This window comes from Arachis hypogaea, chromosome 17 (assembly GCF_003086295.3).
Source record: "Arachis hypogaea cultivar Tifrunner chromosome 17, arahy.Tifrunner.gnm2.J5K5, whole genome shotgun sequence".
In the NCBI taxonomy this organism is placed as follows: Eukaryota; Viridiplantae; Streptophyta; class Magnoliopsida; order Fabales; family Fabaceae; genus Arachis; species Arachis hypogaea.
In genome coordinates, this window is record NC_092052.1 from 104,763,170 (window position 1) to 104,786,775 (window position 23,606).

At 36.6% G+C, this 23,606-nt stretch overlaps 1 long non-coding RNA gene across 1 annotated transcript; it reads right to left on the bottom strand.

Moving 5' to 3' along the window:
- Window positions 1-4,245: 4,245 nt before the first annotated feature.
- LOC112767177 (uncharacterized) lies at window positions 4,246-5,940 on the bottom strand. Its single transcript, XR_003184760.3, has 3 exons — window positions 5,270-5,940; window positions 5,092-5,173; window positions 4,246-4,919 (listed from the first exon to the last, which is right to left on the bottom strand). It is a non-coding gene; the product is annotated as an uncharacterized lncRNA (long non-coding RNA).
- Window positions 5,941-23,606: the final 17,666 nt, after the last annotated feature.

The window sequence follows — 23,606 nt, forward strand, 5'->3', positions numbered from 1 at the left end:
TAATTTTAAAAAATGTATATTCCCGTAATGTTATTACGGGTAAAAATACTAGTATACATATAATATGTTTCATTTTAAATTTTAAATGACCTCATTACAAATAAATTAAGCTCAATTATTTAAAGTCCCAAATTCATTTTATCTTTCTATCCTTTTAACTATTAGTTAACCTAATCAAATTTAGTCTTCTTCTATTCTCAAATTCTAGCCGTCACTCCTTTATTCTCTTAAACCCTCTTTTAAGTTTCATATTTTCAACCTTCTTTTTTTATTCCTTATCTAGTAGTCATCTTCTCTTCATCAAAAGATAAATTTTAAATTCTCTATTTTGTTTTATATAGTTCTCTATGACTCTATGTATCTTTTAATTTCATTGTTTCTTTTTTTAATATTTTTAATTGCAGATTTTAATTCAAACAATTATAATTTAGGTGGTGTTAATATATTTTTTCATTCTCTTCATGAATTTATATATTTTATTTTATTTTCAATTTAGTAATCCTTATTATTTATTTGTTTATCTTTCGTTCTATTCTATTATATGTAATTATGTTGCATATAAATTTCTAAAGTTACTAATTTAAAATATATACTTTTTTATTTTTAGAAATAGTAATGAAAAAATATTTCAAAAACAAAGTCACTCCATTAGAAATAGAAAGCTACCACTAGAATCTGAAGTCACTTTATGAGTCTCTTCTAATAAAAAGAAGTTCTTAAAATATGATAAAGAGTCCACTTCGTAATTGAATGGGAGACGAGTGGTTGAATGATTGTTTGGTTATATAAAAAGAGAGACATTCAATCAAGTTGATAATGAAATAATTATTCAACATTTTCAGACTATGAAAACAAAAAAAAAAGTACCTTCAAGATTTGAAGAAAAGAAAGTTAGCAGCTAATGTAATTTTTTATTTTTATTTTTTTTTGTATTTAAATAATTAATGTACACTTTTATTTTTTTAAATTTAAATATATCTTTTGATAGTAATGTTTATTATTTTTGCTCCCAAGATAAATTTTTTGGATCGGTCACTGCATACTGAAATACAAATACACAAATACTACTTATTTTAATGGATGATGTTAGTATACAAATAATATTTTTAAAAATAAAATTATGATCTAATTATTAAATTTTTGTTGACTATCTTTAAAAAATACGTTAAATTTTAAAATTAACTCTCGTCATCTTCAACCTTCACTTCCTTTAATCTTTTTCTACCATTTTTTTATAAAATTGTTCATCAAATGCAAACTTTTCGAACCCAAAAAGCTACCCAAAACCTCTTCACTTTCTTTCATTCCCATTTAATAAAACGAAAGCCACTGAAAACCACCCCCACACAAGCAAATAAATAGGAAAAAAGATTAAACCTTTGAAAACAAAAATGCATATAAAAACAAATTGAAGAATGAGGGAGTTGGAATTGTGAATTTTTTGCATTACAGGGTCCGAGTTGTGTGGGAGACGAGAGGTGAAGGAAGGGCTGCAATTTTGACTTAGCAGCACCACGGAGACCGGTTTTGCGGGTCTTTCAGATGCTTCAGAGAATGGTGTCCATGGTTTCGTTGGAGTTGACGCAAGATAACTTGTGCACTTCGAGGTGCAGCGTGCTCTCATTTTTCTTTCTTTGCTTCAGTTGCTGCCTGTTGTTTGATTGATATGTATGCTAAGGAAGTGAAAACTGAGAACCAAAGGTTTTGATTGATTTTTTTTTTTTGGCAATGTGTGGCTTGCTTGAATGGGATAAAAAGGTAGATTTTTGAGTTGGAAAAGTTCGCACATGATTAGTAATTGGAAAAGTACTCCGAGATAATGGGAATGAATTCTCCCCATTTTTTTTAACAATTGAGGGAGTAAATGTGATTTTTTACCATTAATTTTATAAGTGGGATTAATAATAAATATGAGAGAGAGCAATAAAGAGTTAGAGATCACACTTTATATTCTCAATTTTTTTTAACAATTGAGAGGATCAATTTTCCGAAGTAATTAGAATACTAAACAATGCGAACAATACAATAAAAAAAATTAAAATTAAAATCATAAATCAGATTATTAATTAATTATTTTTAATTTTAGATTTTAAATTTTGAAAAATAAGAATTTGCAATTAAACCAAATCACAATTGGCACAATTACTCCCAATACCACATCCGCAGAGTCACTCCGGCGCCGCTACACCTCTCCACTGTCCGGTTTGATGCCGCTCAGCCTCTCCTCGTCCCGTTTGTACTCTGTTGCAATGTGAGATCGCGCTGCAGTAATCTCATGCATCCTCCTTTCTGCTGTCCACCCACCGCCGGCCGTGCAGGCCCATCGCAACCTCACCGTGCGCGGTAGTGTCGTCGACGTCCAGCGCCATACGTTGCTATATTTTTATACGTGCATAACAGTCACATTCATAAATGGAGTCTAATTTGGATGAACCGCTTTGTGATGTTTTATCGTCATTCATCAATGACAATTCTTCTCATTCACACATAGTCACCAATGGATAATAAGCCAGATGTTCAGTTTATTAGGTATGCGGATGGCTAGTCTAATATTTATGCGGCTGGTTTAATTAAGTAGTTACTAGTAACATAGGCCGGATGTTCAATTCAATAGGTATGCAAATGGTTATGTTGATTCGTAATTGGATGGTTATTCCTTTTGACTCGGTTTACTCATGCACAGTTAACAATAACTGGATGTTTAATTCATTAGGTGTGCAAATGATTATCCTAATGTTAGGGTTTAGGGGCTAATTTGGAGTGGAGTGTTTTTTTACTTTATTGGACCAATTCTAGAGCTCATTGTTCATATTGTTCACAAAGGTCATTGTCTACCTAACAAAACCGTGAATAATTTCATAAAGAAAAAGTATAGAAAAACAATAATAAATTTGAACAATGTGAACAATGGAGTAAAAAAAGAAAGTAAATTTTAATTAAAAATCAGATTGTTAATTAATTTTACAATTTCAGATTTTAAAATTTGAGAAATCAGGATTAACAATTAAATTCATCCACAGTACGGACGGACTCCTATTCTCATCATATCCTCCCAATCTCTGGTTCCCTTCTCACCATGCCGACGCCGCCGCGGACTCCCGCATATGACACCAAAAGCTCAACGACCTTTCCTTCCTCAAGCTTTGTCTTCACTCTCTGTCACTTATTCTTAGTTCTTGATACTCCAATAATCTCCACCTGTCACTCCTCAAATTCTATCTTTTCTTCTTTCTCTTCCATCTCACTGACGATGACGGAAAGTAACAACTGCGACTCAGAGGATGTGGCAGAGTACAAGGCAGACATCCTAGGACACCCGCTATACGAGCAGTTGCGGTCGATGCACGTGTCATGTCTGAGGATCGCGATGTCCGTTGACCAGCCACCGAGAATCGACGCTCACAATGCGTAGTGGAGAAGTACTCTGTTATCCTTACTTCGCCTATCGATACAACTCTATCTCTGTGAATCTCGACTACGCTATTCTCGGTAACGTTTTCGGTATTCACGATCCAAAAGGCTACGTCTACAACAACATGCTAGACGTGCATATTGATATTGTGAGAAGGTGCATAGGGGAAGTTTTATATACACATGTAGATGTTTATTTTTCATGTAAATGAGATGTTTATTCTTAATGTAAATAGAATGTTTGTTCTTGGTATATTTGAGATGTTTATTTTTAATGCAGATGAGATGTTTATTTTTCATTCAAATGAGATATTTGTTCTTGATACGGCACTCGAGGTTGGTGACGGCGGAAGATGGTGGCACTGGAGAGGGAGTTTGGATTACAAGGAAGTGTAATTAAGATTAAAAGGGAGGAATGGTTAAAATTTTTACTGGTACAGTTAAAAAGCATTTTTTTAAACATGAGTTAGGGTGTTTTTTTGAACAAACTATTTTTCAAACACGTATTTTTAATCCATCCATATCGTATACACTTCATCTTCTGCAACAATTATCTATTTACCATAACCAAACACATGCATCTTTAACCGTGAACCATTTGTTGCTTTATTGGCAATAGCTGGTCTAATAACTACCACGATGTGTTATTGTATGTATATTGACCATGGATAACCTCACACATGGTAAGTATTGGTTTATTTATTTATTATTTTGCTTTGTATTTATTTTTTAATTTTTAATATTTAAAAAACATGATGTTACCCTCTCCTTTATATAGTAGACGTTTTCCAAGAGATGTAGTCAACATAGTTGATACTTAGGGGCGTTCATGGATCGGATTCAATCTGTATATTCGCAGTATTTATTCGAATCCAATCCGAAAATTACAGATATAGATTCGATCCGCAAGGGCAAACTAATAGGATCGGATCAGACCCGCATACTAATAGAATCGGATTATAGATTTTGTGTACCGTATCCGCAAAAATAAAGAAATAAATAAGTAATTTTTTTATATTTTATTTCAACTAATAATTATCATATATGTTGTATTATTTTAATTTATTATTTAAGAAAAGCATGTTTAATATTATTTTAAGAGTAAACATATTTAAAAGAATAGAAAAAATGAATTTTATTGATATTTTTTTAATAAAAATAAGCTTTTAAAAATATTTTTGTATTTTGCGAATATATCTGATCCGATCTGATCCGGAAATGTGCAGATCGGATTTGATCTGATGGAATCCAAGCTTAAAAATTGTAAATATTGGATCTGATCCGATGATTTTAGTGCAGATCAGATCGAAATTTTGGCCATATTCAATCTGATCTGTGTTCACCGCTAGTGGATAGTCCATATAGTAGAAATGTTGTTTGCTGCTATTGAATTGTGTTTCAGAATTTCTTTTGTTGCAGGCTCACATTCAACTTCTTTGATTTGCATCCAAGGCCTCCCAGTAGGCATAAGCATCTGGCGATGCATCAAGAATCTGGGTACCTAGAACCTGCAAGAAGAAAATGAAGATGCAAATCAGGGGGCAATTTGATCAGAACAGAGCACCAAAATTAAAGCAAGTGCTCATGTGTAAAATTTTACAAATACGTAAAGAACACCAATCCATGCAACAAACAATAGAAGCTAAAAATTGAAGCATAAGAAACAGAAGGTATACATACCTCTTCGAACGCTTGTGTCTTGATGTGAATCTCAGTCCAAGAATTTTGTTTTCTCCACTTCTTTCAATCCCCATATCTGAAACTGAAAACCAACAAATCAAGAGGTATTCACACAAACAACAAGAACATCAAAGGTGGATAAACAAAAAGCATTAAAGAGTCACTGAAAACATCATACCAAGATTTCATATAAACACTAACTCTCCCGGTTCCTACCAAGACGCTCCACCGCTTTGTCCCTCGATAACACTGTGCTTGCCCTCACCATTCAGCCGCCATCCGCCATCCACCGTTGCTGGAACCAGCTCCATAGTCGCCTCCTTGGTTCCGCGTTCCTCTGAATTGCCTTCTGGGTCCTCGATTGTTGCCGCCTGACCACAAGGCCATTGCCGTCTCAGCTGCGCGGTGGTTCCTCCGATTAGCTCCTCTCTGTACTCTTGTGCGCGTCTTACATCCATAAACCCAACTCTGACTTTCTGGCTTATCTCTGCAGTTCCGTCGCGCTCTCCGCTGCAATTGTAGGGCTCAGGGTTCTATAAATGGAGACTGATGCGTCCTCAGCCGCGACAGATCTCTTGCCGCCTGGTTCCTCGCCTGGGGATCTGGGTTTCTTACATCTCTCCCAGAAAGGATGTTTAGTGGTTGGTGTGAGAGAGTAATGGAGATCTGAGGGTCATTGGCGAGAGTTAAGATGCAGAATAAGGGGTGGGGTAGGGGTGGCAAACCGAAAAGCCCGCCCCACCCCGCCAAAAGTCCATTATCTAGTGGGCTGATCTGTCCTGCCTAGTGAGGCGGCTCTTAATTCCTCTTCCGTCCTGCTTAGCGGTAGGCTAGCGGGTTGCCCTCAAATCTTTTTTTTTTATAAATATTAAATAATATATATAATTTCACAACCATTTCAATAAATTTATAATTTTTAAAGACAAAAAAATTATAATTTTTAAATTTATAAACATTAAAGTCTTTATAACCATAAATATGTAATAAACATAATTATAAACTAAAATTTTTGAAATAGAATAATAAAACTAACATTATCCAAAGCAAAATAAACATTGTCCAAAACATATAATTAAACATTTTCAAGTTTATAATCCATCAAACATAAAATATAATCTAAATGTAACTTAAAACATTTTCAATTTTCATCTTTATTCACTTGTAGATCAATAATATTATAGAAATTTGTAAGAAAAAGTTTAGACAAAAAAACGCCTAGCCCAGCGGGAAAGCCCGCGCCCACCGCGCTGAAGCCCACAAAAGCCCAAGGATTAGGCGGTGCGGGTTAGGCAGACTTTTTAAGTGTGGCAGTCTCAAATTTTCAGCCTAGTCTGTCTTTTTTGTTGAGTTACGCGGGTCGACCCGGCGAATTTCAACCTGTTTGCCACCCCTAAGCATAGGCCCGTTAAGATAGGTCAAATTCATTGGGCAATTTGTTTATCCATTTAAATGAGTGGACTTCTAAAATTAAGTCGGTTTAAATTTTGGGTTAAACGGGTTAAACCCAATTAACCCCAAAAAGATGACAGGTTAAATGGGCTAGTTTGAGAACTAAACTGATAGTCGATTTATTTTTTTATTTTTTTTCAAAAAAATGTAGCACTTTGGTCGATATTTCTCTCTATCTGACCCGAAATACTATTTGTTTAAAATTTTTAATCTAAAATAATATTTTTTTGTCAAAATATTTTTCAAAAAATAAAATAAAAGGATAAAGAACCTAGCTCATTTAACCTATTAGACTGACCATAAATAATCTGAGCTAAAAAATTGTGGTCCTTGAATGAAGTGGACTTAAACGGGACAGTCCATTTAACCCACAAATTTAAATAGGCCAGACTTAAATAGACCAGACTAGTCCGTTTGGCAGGTCTCAAAATAGTGTAAATCTTGGGTGGAATGAGCTTCAAGCCGTTTCTGAATATTTTGGGCTGGGCCAATTTTTCTGGCATCAGGCCAAGTTCAAAGAAAATAAAGAATTAAGATGTAAAATAAAAATTGTTAAGTCTGGTTTTGGACTCTGATTAATGGTTTAGTGAGTTTTTAGCTATTTCCTTTTTGTTTGGGCTGCGTATTTAATTATTTATATAACCCACAACTGACCAACAAATATTTGTTATTATATAATTATTTGTTATTATATAATTACTATTAACTTTTTTATTATTATTTTTAGGTCACTAACCAGTTGAAAGTTTAATTAAAAGATTAAATTAATACTATGTATATCACATTTATAAATAAAATATTATTAAGTTTTGAATTTTAAATGTTGTTGCGTTATTTATTTTAATTTTTAAATCTTGACAAATTTAAATAAAATAATTTTTTATTTTTAATTTTAAACTTTTAAATACGTCCTTAAAATTTTCAATTTTTTTAAATCTAATTAAATGAAATTTAAATTTAAACTAACAAATTTTAAATTTTAACATTCACATTTATAATTGTATTTATTAGTTTAAATTATATAGTGTTTAATTCACTACAACAACATAGAATATTTTTTAGGGTTATATGTGTCAAAAAAAATTAAAATTCGTCAAAAAAATAATTTTTGACATTATTTTAACTATGAAAATATGTTAATAAAAATTTTGTCAAACATAGTATTTTTAACCTATAAGTAATTGTGAAAAAAGTTTAATTTTATTTTGATAAATATTGGCCGTAAAAAATAATATTAGAAAAATTTGAGAATATATTTTTTTATACTTATTAACCGTCAAAAGTACTATTTATTTTGACAGTTATTGACCTTAAAAAATTCTCAATAAAAAATTTTTACAATTATTAACCGTGAAATATACTATATCATAGTCATAGACATTTTTTGACAATTTTTATCATAAAAAAAATTCAATCGTATTTTTTTGGACATTCATTACTATAAAAGTTAAAGTTTCACCTATTATTGATTTTTTAAATAAAAATGACTATAACAATAGATAAAACAAAAGTTCTACCACTATAACATGAATATGCTTTCACTTTTTCATATATAATCATCGTATAAAATCAAACAAGATCTTTGCAATTTTGATCATTGATCATGATTCAAAACTAGTACAAATAGCATTCCTTATGTTGCATTTAACAAGTATATCAATAACAATTAACACCAAGTACCAAAACCAATACTCAATATCATAATATCATATTAATGTTCTTTTTTGTATAGTGCTATATGAATCACACTCATAAACTCATCAAAGTCTTGAGCCATTAATCAAGTGAAGTAGGATTGTTATCATTTTGAACTATAGGCAACCTTTCATCCAATAGTTGCTCAAGTATTTCTGCCATATGATCTACCTTTTTTTTAAAATCTTTCACCTCTATTTTAGAGTCTTCATTTTTTTTTTTTGCACATTGAAACTTTGTTTGGAGATCAGAAAATATAAATGATGTAGGACCCCATAACTGTGTATGTGTCACACCAATTCCATAATCACGAATTTGTCCATGTCATTCAAGTCCAAATACTTCCACCATCACCTCATATTCATTCATCTCTAATGTTCCTTCATTTACTTGAGATGATAATTCCTTAAGTAAATTCTAAAAGGGATCAAATCAACCTAATAAAATCAATAAAAATATATGTAAACATGAATATAAAATGTTTACTATAAAAATTAATGCCTAATTAATCCAATTCCTTCGTTGCATAACAAAACTAAATTAATGCTTAATTAAAATGACACAACAAAGACTTATCATAATAAATAATACCTGAATTAAACCAGTTTTATATAAGACTTCTAATTAGTATCAATTCTCTATATATAGGGCTTGGCCAAGTTATTAATCATCCTCTGACCACTACAAACAGAGTAAAACAGTGATTTCCTTTTGACATTTGGTAATATTACACAGACAACACTCTCATTGACTTTGGCCACATCAACTTTTCTTTAAAGAAAATTCTGAGATTCATATATGCACATCCACAAAAAACTTCAGAGGAATCAAGTAAAAAATGAGATAACACTACGACCGATTCAAAATCTTAACGACATTAAATCTAAGCAGGACTATACCTCTCACTTGCTATTCGAAAATGGTATAAATTTAGGTGCCAAAACCTAACAAAATTCTTTTCATATACAGTAGATATATTAAATAATAAATGATGTTAAAGAAACTGATAATTAACTCATTCAGAAAATCAATAATCAGCTAATATTATTTAGTTACTTTGATTGTTTGCTAAAAAGAAAAATAGTTGCTATAAATCTCCTAACATAAAAATCCAAAAATTTCAAGATGATTATAGAAGTCTTAGGCTTCTAAATGTTATTTATTAAAGTTTGACTTAATAAATAATATTTCTAATTTTTTAATCCAGAAACAGCTCCTAATATACTAGTACTTCCGACAAAGTACAACTAATTTTTTAATGATTCTATCTTTTGTAGAACTTATTTAAACAATTACACAAGTTATCAAAGAAAAAAGAAATAATTTTGAGAAGTTATCAAAATAATAAACAAAACTCACAACATGTGATAACATATCTTGCAAGTTTTTCTTGAGTTTCTTCATTGTAAGCTTGTCCATTAGCACGGGTATGCGTAAGCCCCAAAGACAAAGACGGTCAATTTCTTGTCCTGTTTACTCAAACTATAGCCACAAATAACATATCTTATAAATATAGAAACTAATAAATATCTTCAAATTAATTATATAAATTAGTAAAATTTAGATATCGCCTCTTCAGCTCTTTGTTAGGTTCCCTTAGTACCAGTGGTATGGATAATGCTATTTGCAGCTCGACTCATCTTATTTTGTTGACTTATTTTCTAATAATTAACAAAATATGTCATAACATGTGATAAAAGAGGCTAGTTTAATTTAAGTCAATTAATAATTATTATATTATATGAAGCACAAACTTGCCAGCCTTCATCCATCCAAAGATTCACAAGGTAATCCCAATCCTCTTTTTCCATTTCCAATAGTATATTAGCTCGAGCAATTTCAGGATTATCATAAGGTTCAAAATACCTTTTTTTTAGCAGATGTCGATAACTCCGATAAGAATTCATTTGAACTCATACTAAATGCTTTCGACCTTCAACTTTGAAGTATGTCTTAAAAGAACATAACATATACTATTAGTCTGAGTTTATAGACATAAAAATAAAAAAAAAAGCAAGTGAAAACATAATAAGGAGAACATGTATATTACCAAAACTAGGTCAAACATCTTTATTTTGTTTTCTATTTTGATATCAGTCCATTCTTTAACCTTTAGTGGTGCATTCTTCGCATCACGAACTAGAACAGTACATCTTGATTTGAACAACTTTGTATTTGGACCAACTGGCCTATAGCCTATTCATTTTCTAGTTTATGTCAAGTCTTTTTCCAGCTGGTAACTTTGCTAACTCAAGATTGCGTGTAGGTCCTTTCACATTTTTTTTTCGGTGCAACAAAATCTGTTTAAATTAATAAGAAAATAGGAGCAGGATGTTATTTTTTGAGACATATATTAGTCTTTGATAAATCAGACATTAAGTCCAAGTTGGCACAACATGTTAAATTCTATTTTATGTATTGTTCAATACAAGAGATTCATGTAGACAACTAGTGGAGAAAATATAAAGAAAACAATGGATTTTTCTTTAAAAAATATTAATCCCACCAACTAATTCTCACTAATCACAATCCTAATCTTCTAAGGGAGTGATTTAACTGTTTATATATTTCAGTGCAGAAAATAAGAAGATCCAAGCTAATTGTAATGAGAGAATGGTGCAATTGGAAGAAAGTAATAGAAAGCTGGTGTTGGATTTAGATGAAGTAAATGCTGGAAACACTTTTCTGAAACATAATGCTTGTGTCCGCCGTTCTGCAATTGGAGGAGGAGAGATGATATGATTCTGTAATTGGAGGAAGAAAATAAAAGCACACATGACAAAATTAAATGGAGGAATGAACAGTTCAAACACCTCGAAGAAGCACACGAATAGCTGCGAGTTCAGTTGCAATCAAGCAGAGAAGAGTGGGAGAAGGAGAGAGCTCTACTACTTGATCAGTTATCTTCCTTGCAGATTAGTTTGGATTCTCAAACAAGAATTGATGAGGGGCTCCAATCCCGTTTAGAGATGTGCAATCATGTATTAGCTCGTGAAGAAAGCAAGAGGAAACTCCTGGAGGCTGAAATTTCCGAATTCAAGTCTCATTTCGAAAATATTTTTACCTAGTGTAAAGATAAAAAGTCAGAGATACAACAATTGAACACACTGAGAAATGAAGAGATAGTGCAGCTCAGAAGTTCATTAGGGGACAAGGAGATGCTGGTGAGGGAAATGGAACATAAAATTGTTCGCCTTGAATAAGATAACAAGAAACTGGGAGAGGTGCATAAAAACTGGAATCATAATGGAGTTGTTAAGTGGAAAAGATGGAAGTAGATATTAGTACTTTCAAGTTTACACGGAACACCAAAAAACAAGAAATAAGGGAGCTTCAAACAGAACTTGAAAAGTGTTTTTGTGCAATTGAAGAGAAACATATGGTATAGCACTAATATTTTTTTTTATTATAATCACTAGTTTCAAAGTTTATGGTATAGCACTAATGTTTTTAATGTACATATTTTATTTCATCGGCCTTAATTTTCTTAGAAAAAGAAGATATAAAAATAAAAGTAGTCATGCTATTAATATTTTTATGTCAGAAACTAAATTTATCTCATAATAAATCTCCAAAGGAGACTAATAAAATTAAAGAATGCTAAAGAATATACCAGATTCGAATTCTTCTTCATGAACTTTATCATCATTAGAAAAGAAGTCAAATTGCCTTCTAAGTTGTGAGTGACTTGATGAACTTGATTTTTTTCCATGCACTTCATCATTATTAGAAAGAGAATCAAATTGCTTTCTAACTTGTGAGTGACTTGATGAACTTGCTTTTTTTTCATGCACTCCATCATTATTAAAAAAAGAGTCAAATGTCCTTCTAACTTGTGACTTGATGAACTTGATTTTTTCCATGCACTCCATCACTATTAGAAAGGGAGTCAAATGTCCTTCTAACTTGTGAGTGATTTGATGAACTTGATTTTTTTTATACACTCCATTATTATTAGAAAGAAAACCAGCTTGTTGTAAGTGACTTGATGAAGCTAAATTTCTTCTAGATATACGACTCTGAATCCCTTTATTTCTTCTAGCAGCAATACTATTAACAATCTTTGAGGTTTTTGGCTAAATCAACAAATCATATTAAAAATATAGACAATTTATATGATTAAAGGCAAGATCTAAAATGTAACACCCTACCATACAGAGTCTTATGCTTAAGTCATAATTCAGAGATGGCAAGGTATTACGACCTCTAAAATAAAAAAAGTACGTATAGTAGTATGAATGATGTTTATAACTAGGAGCCTTTGAAGGAAAAAGGGGTAAACAAAAATCGTGACTCGAAAAGCGCAACACTCCGATCGATAACGTACCGAACAAGAATAAACCAACGCGAGATTATATATATACGAAAGAGTGTCAAAACGGGAATATCAAAACTCAAAATCCGGTTGCGAAGATAACCGGTCCGAGCATAGCAATATATACATATATTAAAATAAGGAAAACCCCAAAGGAAACCCAAAGGGACATAAAAACAGAGAACCTATCCTCCAAAATCTCCTATAAGAGGAGTCATCACAGTTTGTATTATTCAATGGAGATAAAAGTATCTAAGAGAAATCATAAAATCGAAACAGAGTCCCGAGAACAAAGGATCTTCGCTAATCCAGAAGTCTCCAGCATGCTTCAGCGAGAAACCTCACGTCCTGCATCTGAAAACCACAAAATCTGCATGGGTGTGAACCAGAGGTCCCCAGCATGGTAACAGTTCCCCATATATAAGATGTAATAATAGAGGAAAGCCGAAGGCAATCCTAGAACTTTCTCCAGATAAAACCAAAGCTTATAAACAAGCTAAACCATAAAGGGCATCTGACTAAAGATCCTTCAGTCTAACTAATACTTCCCTTTCCAATTTCTTTAGACCTCCCAACCACCAGCAGGAGTATAATATAGCAAACACAGTTATATTAGACAAGAGATATACAAATAGGAACAAATAAGGCATTTAGATAGATAGCAAGTAATATGCAGTCAAATAGGCAATCTCAAACAATTCACATAGTATGCATATGATGAATGCCTGTCCCTAATGGCTGATGATATCATCTGTCGGTTATAGAGCCAACCCGACAAGTTCTGGTAGCTAACCATTGGACTGTCCCTCTATCGTGTCTCCCCAACTCGAGTTATACTCAATATAAATTTGATCATAATCATGATCCATATCCATCACCTTCACTGGTGAATATTTATGGGTGGGAGCTCATCCGGGGCTTTCACAGTACCCGGCCACCCTGACGACATAGGGTCAAAAGAGCTTCGAGTCTCAACCTAGAGCACGTGGTGGCTAGCCACTGCTTCCTCCCAGGGAAACTCTCATCTCCGATAGTGGAAGTGCAAACATTCACAATTCATTCAGCAGCATATATGCATTTATACTTAGCCATAATCATGGCTCCGCCGTAACACGGCAATAATCCAGCCATCCGGCTCACGGTTAAATCCATAACCAGCCAATTCATTAACAATTACGGCCCTTCGGCCAATGGCATAACAAGCACTTCCACCGCCATCCTCCGCATTTCACATAATCATCTTTGATCCTCATTGATCACTCATTTTTCCCTTGCTTCACTCGCAAGTTACCACACTCACTAGCTCCTTGTCTCGTTGCTAGGCATATCATAATGATTTAAGACATAAGTGGTGAGATCGGAGGCTTAGAAGTATGAAATTTGGCTTTTAAAACTCAAAAATCAACTTTGGGATGAAAACAGGGCCACGCGAACGCGCACGCGTGGATGGCCACAAAACTCATTGACGCGCAAACGTCATATGCGCGGACGCGCGGATTGAAAAATAGCCAAACGACGCGTACGCGTCATCCGTGCGTACGCGCGGGTACATTTGTGCCCCAGGCACAAAACTGGCACAACTCTGGCACAACTCTCGGGAAAATGGCTGGGCATTTGGTGCAGCGCATCGACGCGCCCGCGCACACCACGCGCAAGCGTGGATGGTGCCTTCTTGAAGAACGGCGCGTACGCGCCAAGTGCGCCTACGCGTGGAGGGTCATTCTGCTAAAAATTTTCTAAGTTAAAAGCTACAGAATTTACAGATTCAACCCCCAATCTTTCGACGGACATAACTTTCTCATTTTAAATCGTTTTTCGCCCGTTCTTCCAATGGCATGGACATCCCGGATCCAATTTCATTTCTAAATAAGTTTGATACAAAACGCGGATCCGTAGTCCAAGTTATGTCCCGTCAAAATATGCCCAAAAACCATGTTTTCATACAAAACCACAAGGTGCCATTTTTAAAACAAACCATATTCAACTCTTTTCAAAATCAACCAAAACATGTCAAATTTCAACCCTTTTTGAAATCAATCAAAATGTACCAAAATCAACATCAAGCCATCCTCAAATCACACATTGACACTTTACCAAAATTCTCAAAACCATCATCCAACCATTTTAACACTTTTCAGTCAAATGGCTAAAGGACAAACACAATATCATGTCATACATCCTTCCTCATCCCAATTTCCAATAATACCATTTCCAATCAAACATCATTATACATACTCATCATTATACTCACCATCAATATGGTACCACCCACCAATTCAACCTCAATCATTCATCAAGCATATATCACAACTTGCATTTTCTCATATATCACACGATCAAGGCATCAATATTCATAATCACATATATGACCACATCATATATCTCAACCATTCAACAATATCATCAATTCAATACCTATCTTAGGGCCTCTAGCCTAAGTATTTTCTACTCCATTACATATTAGATACGAGAAACCGAGACCATACTTTAGCCGATTTCCCAAGCTCAACTGGAGCACTTCGAAACCACTTGTCCACAAGTTCTCTAGGTCTCAACACCTCCAAGAACAGATTTTTACCACCAAAAATCCCTTTTCAAGCTTTTCAAGGTCTCAATCAAGCCCCCAATATTCACACATACATAACCTAAGCCACAATCATCATACCCATACACAACATCTCAATACCCAAACATCATAGAACAACAAATTACACTAGGTTGAGAATCTTACCACACCCAAGGTCCAAGGAGACAAGATTAACCTTCTCCTTCAAGAGAGTTGGGTCCTATAACATCAAAGAGTCCAAAATCTCAACATTTTTGCTCATGAAACTCGAAATCAAGGCTGGAAATTCGAAGAGCAAAACGTGGATTACCTCAAGATTGATTGTATGGGTTTTGTAGAGCTCTCTGCGATGAACGTGTGGCCACAAATGGTGCAGCAATCGGAGCTCTAGATCAAAAGTTATGGTGGTTTGAAGATCAAGTGAGAGATAGAAGTTTGAGAGAGTGTTCTTCCCCTCCCTCACTCCATTTCAGCGTGTGTGTGTAACAAATGAGGAGAGAGAGTGCTGAAAACTAGGGTTTGGTTTAGTTTAGTTGGGCCAAGGGCCCACTTTGGGTCAGGTTGGACCGGTTTGGCCCGTTCGGTCCAATCTTGGTCCGATTTCTATAAAATTGGTACCGAATTTCTCGTCTCAATCTCCTCTATCATATTAAGCCATAAAAATCACATTTTTGGATTTCTAGAATAAATTCTCATTTATGGGTTAATTAGCCATTAATTAACCATATTTTTACATTCTACCCACCTAATTGGGAATTTTGCCCACAAAATTCAAATTCAATTACCTGAGAATAAGTTCGGATAATCCCATCGCATCTCCGACTCAAGTTCTCAAGTGTGTTTCTCAACACCGCCTCGACTCCATGCCACCTTGACTAATGAAACCTCTTTCCCACGCAACCGTTTGATACTAGTATCATCAATTCTGACTGGAGCCACTGGAAGCGTCAAATCTTTCCTTAACTGAACCGATTCAAGTTCTAACACATGGCTAGCATCAAGAGTGTACTTCTGAAGCTGCGACACGTGAAACACGTCGTGCAGGTTCGAAAGATGAGGTGGTAGAGCCATCCGATATGCCACCGGTCCAATCCTCTCCAGGATTTGAAATAGACCAATGTATCGAGGATTCAACTTCTTCGCTTTAATTGCCCTACCTACTCCTGTGGTTGGAGTAACCTTAAGGAAAACATGATCTCCTTCTACAAATTCCAAGGGCTTCCGCCTCTAATCGGCGTAACTCTCCTGGCGACTCTGCGCCGTAAGCATCCTATCTCGGATTTTCTTGACTTGTTCGGTGGTCTCAGCTATCATCTCCGGCCCCAACAAGGCTTTCTCTCCAGCTTCATACCAACATAGTGGAGATTGACATTTTCTCCCATACAAAGCCTCATACGGAGCCATTCCGATACTCGCATGGTAACTATTATTGTATGCAAACTCCACTAATGGCATATATCGATCCCAACTCGCCGGCTGGTCCAGAACACAAGCTCTCAACATATCCTCTAGTGTTTGGATCGTCCTCTCGGATTGACTATCTGTTTGAGGATGGTAAGCCGTACTCAAGCTTAGTCGGGTTCTGAAAGCTTTCTGAAATGCACCCCAAAACCTCGAAGTGAAGCGAGGATCTCTATCAGAGATTATAGTAGCCGGTATGCCATGAAGTCTCACAATCTCTTTTATGTACAACCGTGCTAGTTCCTCAAGGGTGTAAGTCATCCGAATGGGTAAAAAGTGAGCTGATTTCGTCAGTCGGTCCACAATCACCCAGATACCATCAAAACCAGTCCTAATCCTTGGCAATCCTGACACAAAGTCCATTGCAATACTTTCCCACTTCCATTGCGGAACCTCTAAAGGTTGCAACATCCCGGAAGGTTTTTGATGTTCAATCTTCACCTTTTGACAAGTTAAGCACTTTGAAACATATTCCGCCACATCATTCTTCATGCCTGGCCACCAAAACATCGCCTTTAAATCATGGTACATTTTAGTACTTCCCGGGTGAATGGAGAATCTACTTTTGTGTGCCTCCTTTAAGATATCTTGCCTCAAAGTGCCAACATCCGGCACAATGATTTTACCCTTGAATCTCCATAACCCATCTTTTTCTTCCGACACTCTCCACTGTTTTCCTTGCTCGATAGCCGCTAACATCTTTCATAACGCTTCATCATTTTCATGAGCCTTTAGGAGTTCGGACTTAAAGTCACTTGAGATTTCTAATCGGATCAAACACAAAGTTCCAGATACTTCTCGAGCACCAATTTTCAGACTCTCGAATCCCTTGAGCAACTTCTCCTTTTGAAGCATCATCCAAGCCGCATATAACGACTTCCGACTTAACGCATCCGCCACTATATTCACCTTTCCCAGATGGTAATTCAACTCAAAGTCGTAGTCCTTCAATAATTCCATCCACCTTCTTTGCCTCATATTAAGCTCTTTCTGATCAAAGAGATATTTCAAGCTCTTGTGATCGAAGAAGACTTGGAACTTAACGCCATAGAGGTAATGCCTCCACACCTTCAAGGTAAACATAAACGCAGCGAGTTCCAAATCGTGCATAGGGTAACTAACTTCATGAGGTCTCAACTGGCGTGAGGCATACGCCACCATATTATGATGCTGCATCAGCACGCACCCTAGACCCTTTAGTGAGGCATCACAGTACACCTCAAACGATTCATTCAGCTCAGGTAACACCAACACAGGTGCAGTGGTCAACTTTTTCTTCAACGCCTGAAAGCTCTCCTCACACTCAGGAGTCCAAACAAATGGTGTGTCTTTGCGGGTTAACTTTGTCAACGGCAAGGCTAATTGCGAAAAGCCTTTGATGAATCTTCGGTAATAGCTAGCTAAACCCAGAAAACTCCTTATCTCAGTTACTATGGTTGGTTGCTTCCAATCTATCACAGCCTCCACCTTAGCTAGAGCTACGGCTATTCCCTTCTTACTCACCACGTGACCCAAAAACTTTACCTCATCCTTCCAAAACTCACACTTAAACAGTTTCGTATAGAGTTTCTTCTCCTTTAGAATCTGCAACACGGTCCTCAAGTGTTCCGGATGCTCTTCTTCAGTCTTGGAGTAAATCAGTATGTCATCAATGAAGACAACAACGAATTTATCCAGAAACGGACGGAACACTCTATTAATGTAATCCATGAATACTGCAGGAGCGTTCGTCAACCCAAAGGACATTACAGTGTACTCGTAATTACCATAACGAGTCCTAAAAGCGGTCTTAGGGATATCCTCTCCCCTCACCCTTATCTGGTGATAACCGGATCGCAAATCGATCTTGGAGAAAACCCCAGCTCCTTGTAACTGATCCATGAGATCATCAATCCTCGGCAACGGGTACTTATTCGTTATCGTGACCTTGTTCAGCTGCCTGTAATCCACATAGAGCCGCATACTCCCATCCTTCTTCTTTACCAGTAACACTAGAGCACCCTATGGGGAAACATTTGGTCTGATAAAGTTCTTACCCAACAAGTCCTCTAACTGAGACTTTAACTCGGCCATCTCTAACGGTGACATTCTATAAGGAGCACTTGAGATTGGTCCCGTCCCAGGCACCAATTCAATAGCAAACTCGACCTCTCAGTTAGGTGGAAATTCATTAATGTCATCGGGAAACACCTCTGGAAACTCACACACCACCGAAATCTGTTCTATCCTTTGATCATCACCCGAAACACCCACGGTTAACAACAGGATACCCTGACATTCGATTCCGGAGCAGTTCACCATCATCGAATTCAAGTAATAATTATTCACCACGACCGGCCCTTCTGTATCTTCCGGCATAAAGTACACCAACTTTGTAGAACAATCAAGCAGGACATGGTTCTCAGATAACCAGTCCAATCCCAAGATAAGATCAAGACTGATCATCGGTAAGCAGATTAAGTTATGGACAAAATCACACTGCTGGAACCTAAACGAAACCTTCGGACATCCTAGCCTAGTTACCATGGCCTCATGGGTAGCATTATACACTTTTAGGTCATAACCTAAGGTTACGATCTTCAATCCTAACTCATGGGCTTTCTCAAATGCAATGAATGAATGCGATGCTCCCGAATCAAATAAAGCATTTAAAGTTCGACAAGCCATTTCATAGTTACCTCGGATAAGTGCCTCAGATCCCTCAGCACCTATAGTTGAAGTGGTGAACACCCGACCAGTCTGCTGCGCCTTCACGGCACCTTGTTTCTGCTTCTCCGGATAGTTTGGGACCTTATGTCCCGCCTTACCACAGTAATAGCACAAGCTTGCTCATTTTGAGGCTGCTTTCCAAACCTTTTCCCTTGGGAGTTGTTGTTGTTGGGCCTCCTAAAAGAACCTCCCCTCTTGAAAGGTGGACCTCTAGGTGCAAAGCTCTTCCCTCGGTTCTGTGGGAATGATCCTTTGTGACTCCCTCTCTCAGCAGCTGCCTTCTTCACACACTCTTCAGCAACCCTACACTTGTTCACCAACACAGCGAAAGTTTTGATCTCCATTGGTCCCTGAGCTCCATTTCCGTTGTTGCCATGGTTGTTCATCTGTTGACCAAGAGCTTCAGCAGTGGCTTGCATAGCAGCAGCCATGTTCTCCAACGCAGTCATAAAGTTCACCGGGTCGTTAGGGTTAATCTCTGGTGCACGAGCATTCGTATGACCTCTCCTACGGCCTCTACCACGTCCACGAGGCGCCATCTGATTCCTATACACACCAAACATTCGATATTAAGTTGATCAGTCTCAATATCGAAAGTCTAGTGCTTCAAAGTCCCAAATGTATGCTCATGAACGTTTATGCCAATTATATCAAGTAGATATACTAACAGCACATAACACACATACAGAAAATGCACAAAAGCATAGTCAGTCCGTCCCTCAGGCTCTACAGGAACGAACTGCTCTGATACCATAATGTAACACCCTACCATACAGAGTTTTATGCTTAAGTCATAATTCAGAGATGGCAAGGTATTACGACCTCTAAAATAAAAAAAGTACGTATAGTAGTATGAATGATGTTTATAACTAGGAGCTTTTGAAGGAAAAAGGGGTAAACAAAAATCGTGACTCGAAAAGCGCAACACTCCGATCGATAACGTACCGAACAAGAATAAACCAACGCGAGATTATATATATACGAAAGAGTGTCAAAACGGGAATATCAAAACTCAAAATCCGGTTGCGAAGATAACCGGTCCGAGCATAGCAATATATACATATATTAAAATAAGGAAAACCCCAAAGGAAACCCAAAGGGACATAAAAATAGAGAACCTATCTTCCAAAATCTCCTATAAGAGGAGTCATCACAGTTTGTATTATTCAATGGAGATAAAAGTATCTAAGAGAAATCATAAAATCAAAATAGAGTCCCGAGAACAAAGGATCTTCGCTAATCCAGAAGTCTCCAGCATGCTTCAGCGAGAAACCTCACGTCCTGCATCTGAAAATCACAAAATCTGCATGGGTGAGAACCAGAGGTCCCCAGCATGGTACCAGTACCCCATATATAACATGTAATAATAGAGGAAAGCCGAAGGCAATCCTAGAACTTCCTCCAGATAAAATCAAAGCTTATAAACAAGCTAAACCATAAAGGGCATCTGACTAAAGATCCTTCAGTCTAACTAATACTTCCCTTTCCAATTTCTTCAGACCTCCCAACCACCAGCAGGAGTATAATATAGCAAACACAGTTATATCAGACAAGAGATATACAAATAGGAACAAATAAGGCATTTAGACAGATAGCAAGTAATATGCAGTCAAATAGGCAATCTCAAACAATTCACATAGTATGCATATGATGAATGCCTGTCCCTAATGGCTGATGATATCATCTGTCGGTTATAGAGCCAACCCGACAAGTCCTGGTAGCTAACTATTGGACTGTCCCTCTGTCGTGTCTCCCCAACTCGAGTTATACTCAATATAAATTTGATCATAATCATGATCCATATCCATCACCTTCACTGGTGAATATTTATGGGGGTTAGCTCATCCGGGGCTTTCACAGTGCCCGACCACCCTGACGACATAGGGTCAAAAGAGTTTCGAGTCTCAACCTGGAGCACGTGGTGGCTAGCCACTGCTTCCTCCCAGGGAAACTCTCATCTCCGATAGTGGAAGTGCAAACATTCACAATTCATTCAACAGCATATATGCATTTATACTTAGCCATAATCATGGCTCCGCCATTACACGACAATAATCCAGCCATCCGGCTCACGGTTAAATCCATAACCAGCCAATTCATTAACAATTACGGCCCTTCGGCCCATGGCATAACAAGCACTTCCACCGCCATCCTCCGCATTTCACATAATCATCTTTGATCCTCATTGATCACTCATTTTCCCTTGCTTCACTCACAAGTTACCACATTCACTAGCTCCTTGTCTCATTGCTAGACATATCATAATGATTTAAGACATAAGTGGTGAGATCGGAGGCTTAGAAGTATGAAATTTGGCTTTTAAAACTCAAAAATCTACTTTGGGATGAAAACAGGGCCACGCGAACGCGCACTCCACGCGCACGCGTGGATGGCCACAAAACTCATTGACGCGCAAGCGTCATACGCGCGGACGCGCGGATTGAAAAATAGCCAAACGACGCGTACGCGTCAGTCGTGCGTACGCGCGGGTACGTTTGTACCCCAGGCACAAAACTGGCACAACTCTGGCACAACTCTCGGAAAAATGGTTGGGCATTTGGTGGAGCGCATCCACGCGCCCGCACACACCACGCACAAGCGTGGATGGTTCCTTCTTGAAGATCGGCGCGTACGCACCAAGTGCGCCTACGCGCGGAGGGTCATTTTGCTAAAAATTTTTTAAGTTAAAAGCTACAGAATTTACAGATTCAACCCCCAATCTTCCGACGGACATAACTTTCTCATTTTAAATTGTTTTCTGCCCGTTCTTCCAACGGCATGAACATCTCGGATCCAATTTCATTTCTAAATAAGTTTGATACGAAACGGGGATCCGTAGTCCAAGTTATGTCCCGTCAAAATATGCCCAAAAACCATGTTTTCATACAAAACCACAAGGTGCCATTTTCAAAACAAACCATATTCAACTTTTTTCAAAATCAACCAAAACATGCCAAATTTCAACCCTTTTTGAAATCAATCAAAATGTTCCAAAATCAACATCAAGCCATCCTCAAATCACACATTGACACTTTACCAAAATTCCCAAAACCATCATCCAACCATTTTAACACTTCTCAGTCAAATGGCTAAAGGACAAACACAATATCATGTCATACATCTTTCCTCATCCCAATTTCTAATAATACAATTTCCAATCAAACATCATTATACATACTCATCATCATACTCACCATCAACATGGTACCACCCACCAATTCAACCTCAATCATTCATCAAGCATATATCACAACATGCATTTTCTCATATATCACACGATCAAGGCATCAATATTCATAATCACATATATGACCATATCATATATCTCAACCATTCAACAATATCATCAATTCAATACCTATCTTAGGGCCTCTAGCCTAAGTATTTCCTACCCCATTACATATTAGATACGAGAAACCGAGACCATACTTTAGCCGATTTCCCAAGCTCAACCGGAGCACTTCCAAATCACTTGTCCACAAGTCCTCTAGGTCTCAACACCTCCAAGAACAGATTTTTACCACCAAAAATCCCTTTTCAAGCTTTCCAAGGTCTCAATCAAGCCCCCAATATTCACACATACACAACCTAAGCCATAATCATCATACCCATACACAACATCTCAATACCCAAATATCATAGAACAACAAATTATACTACGATTGAGAATCTTACCACACCCAAGATCCAAGGAGACAAGATTAACCTTCTCCTTCAAGAGAGTTGGGTCCTATAACATCAAAGAGCCCAAAATCTCAATATTTTTACTCATGAAATTCGAAATCAAGGCTGGAAATTCGAAGAGAAAAACATGATTTACCTCAAGATTGATTGTATGGGTTTTGTAGAGCTCTCCGCGATGAACGCGTGGCCGCAAACGGTGCGGCAATCGGAAATCTAGATCAAAAGTTATGGTAGTTTGAAGATCAAGTGAGAGATAGAAGTTTGAGAGAGTGTTCTTCCTCTCCCTCACTCCATTTCAGCGTGTGTGTGTGTAACAAATGAGGAGAGAGAGTGCTGAAAACTAGGGTTTCGTTTAGTTTAGTTGGGCCAAGGGCCCACTTTGGGTCCAGTTGGACCAGTTTGGCCCGTTCGGTCCAATCTTGGTCCGATTTCTATAAAATTGGTATCGAATTTTTCGTCTCAATCTCCTCTATTATATTAAGCCATAAAAATCACATTTTTGACTTTCTAAAATAAATTCTCATTTATGGGTTAATTAGTCGTTAATTAACTGGGTTTTTACATAAAAACTCCTTGACACCTCTCCTATATTGTAAAATGGCTCTATTCTTAATTTGCATCCAATCTTTGTCCATT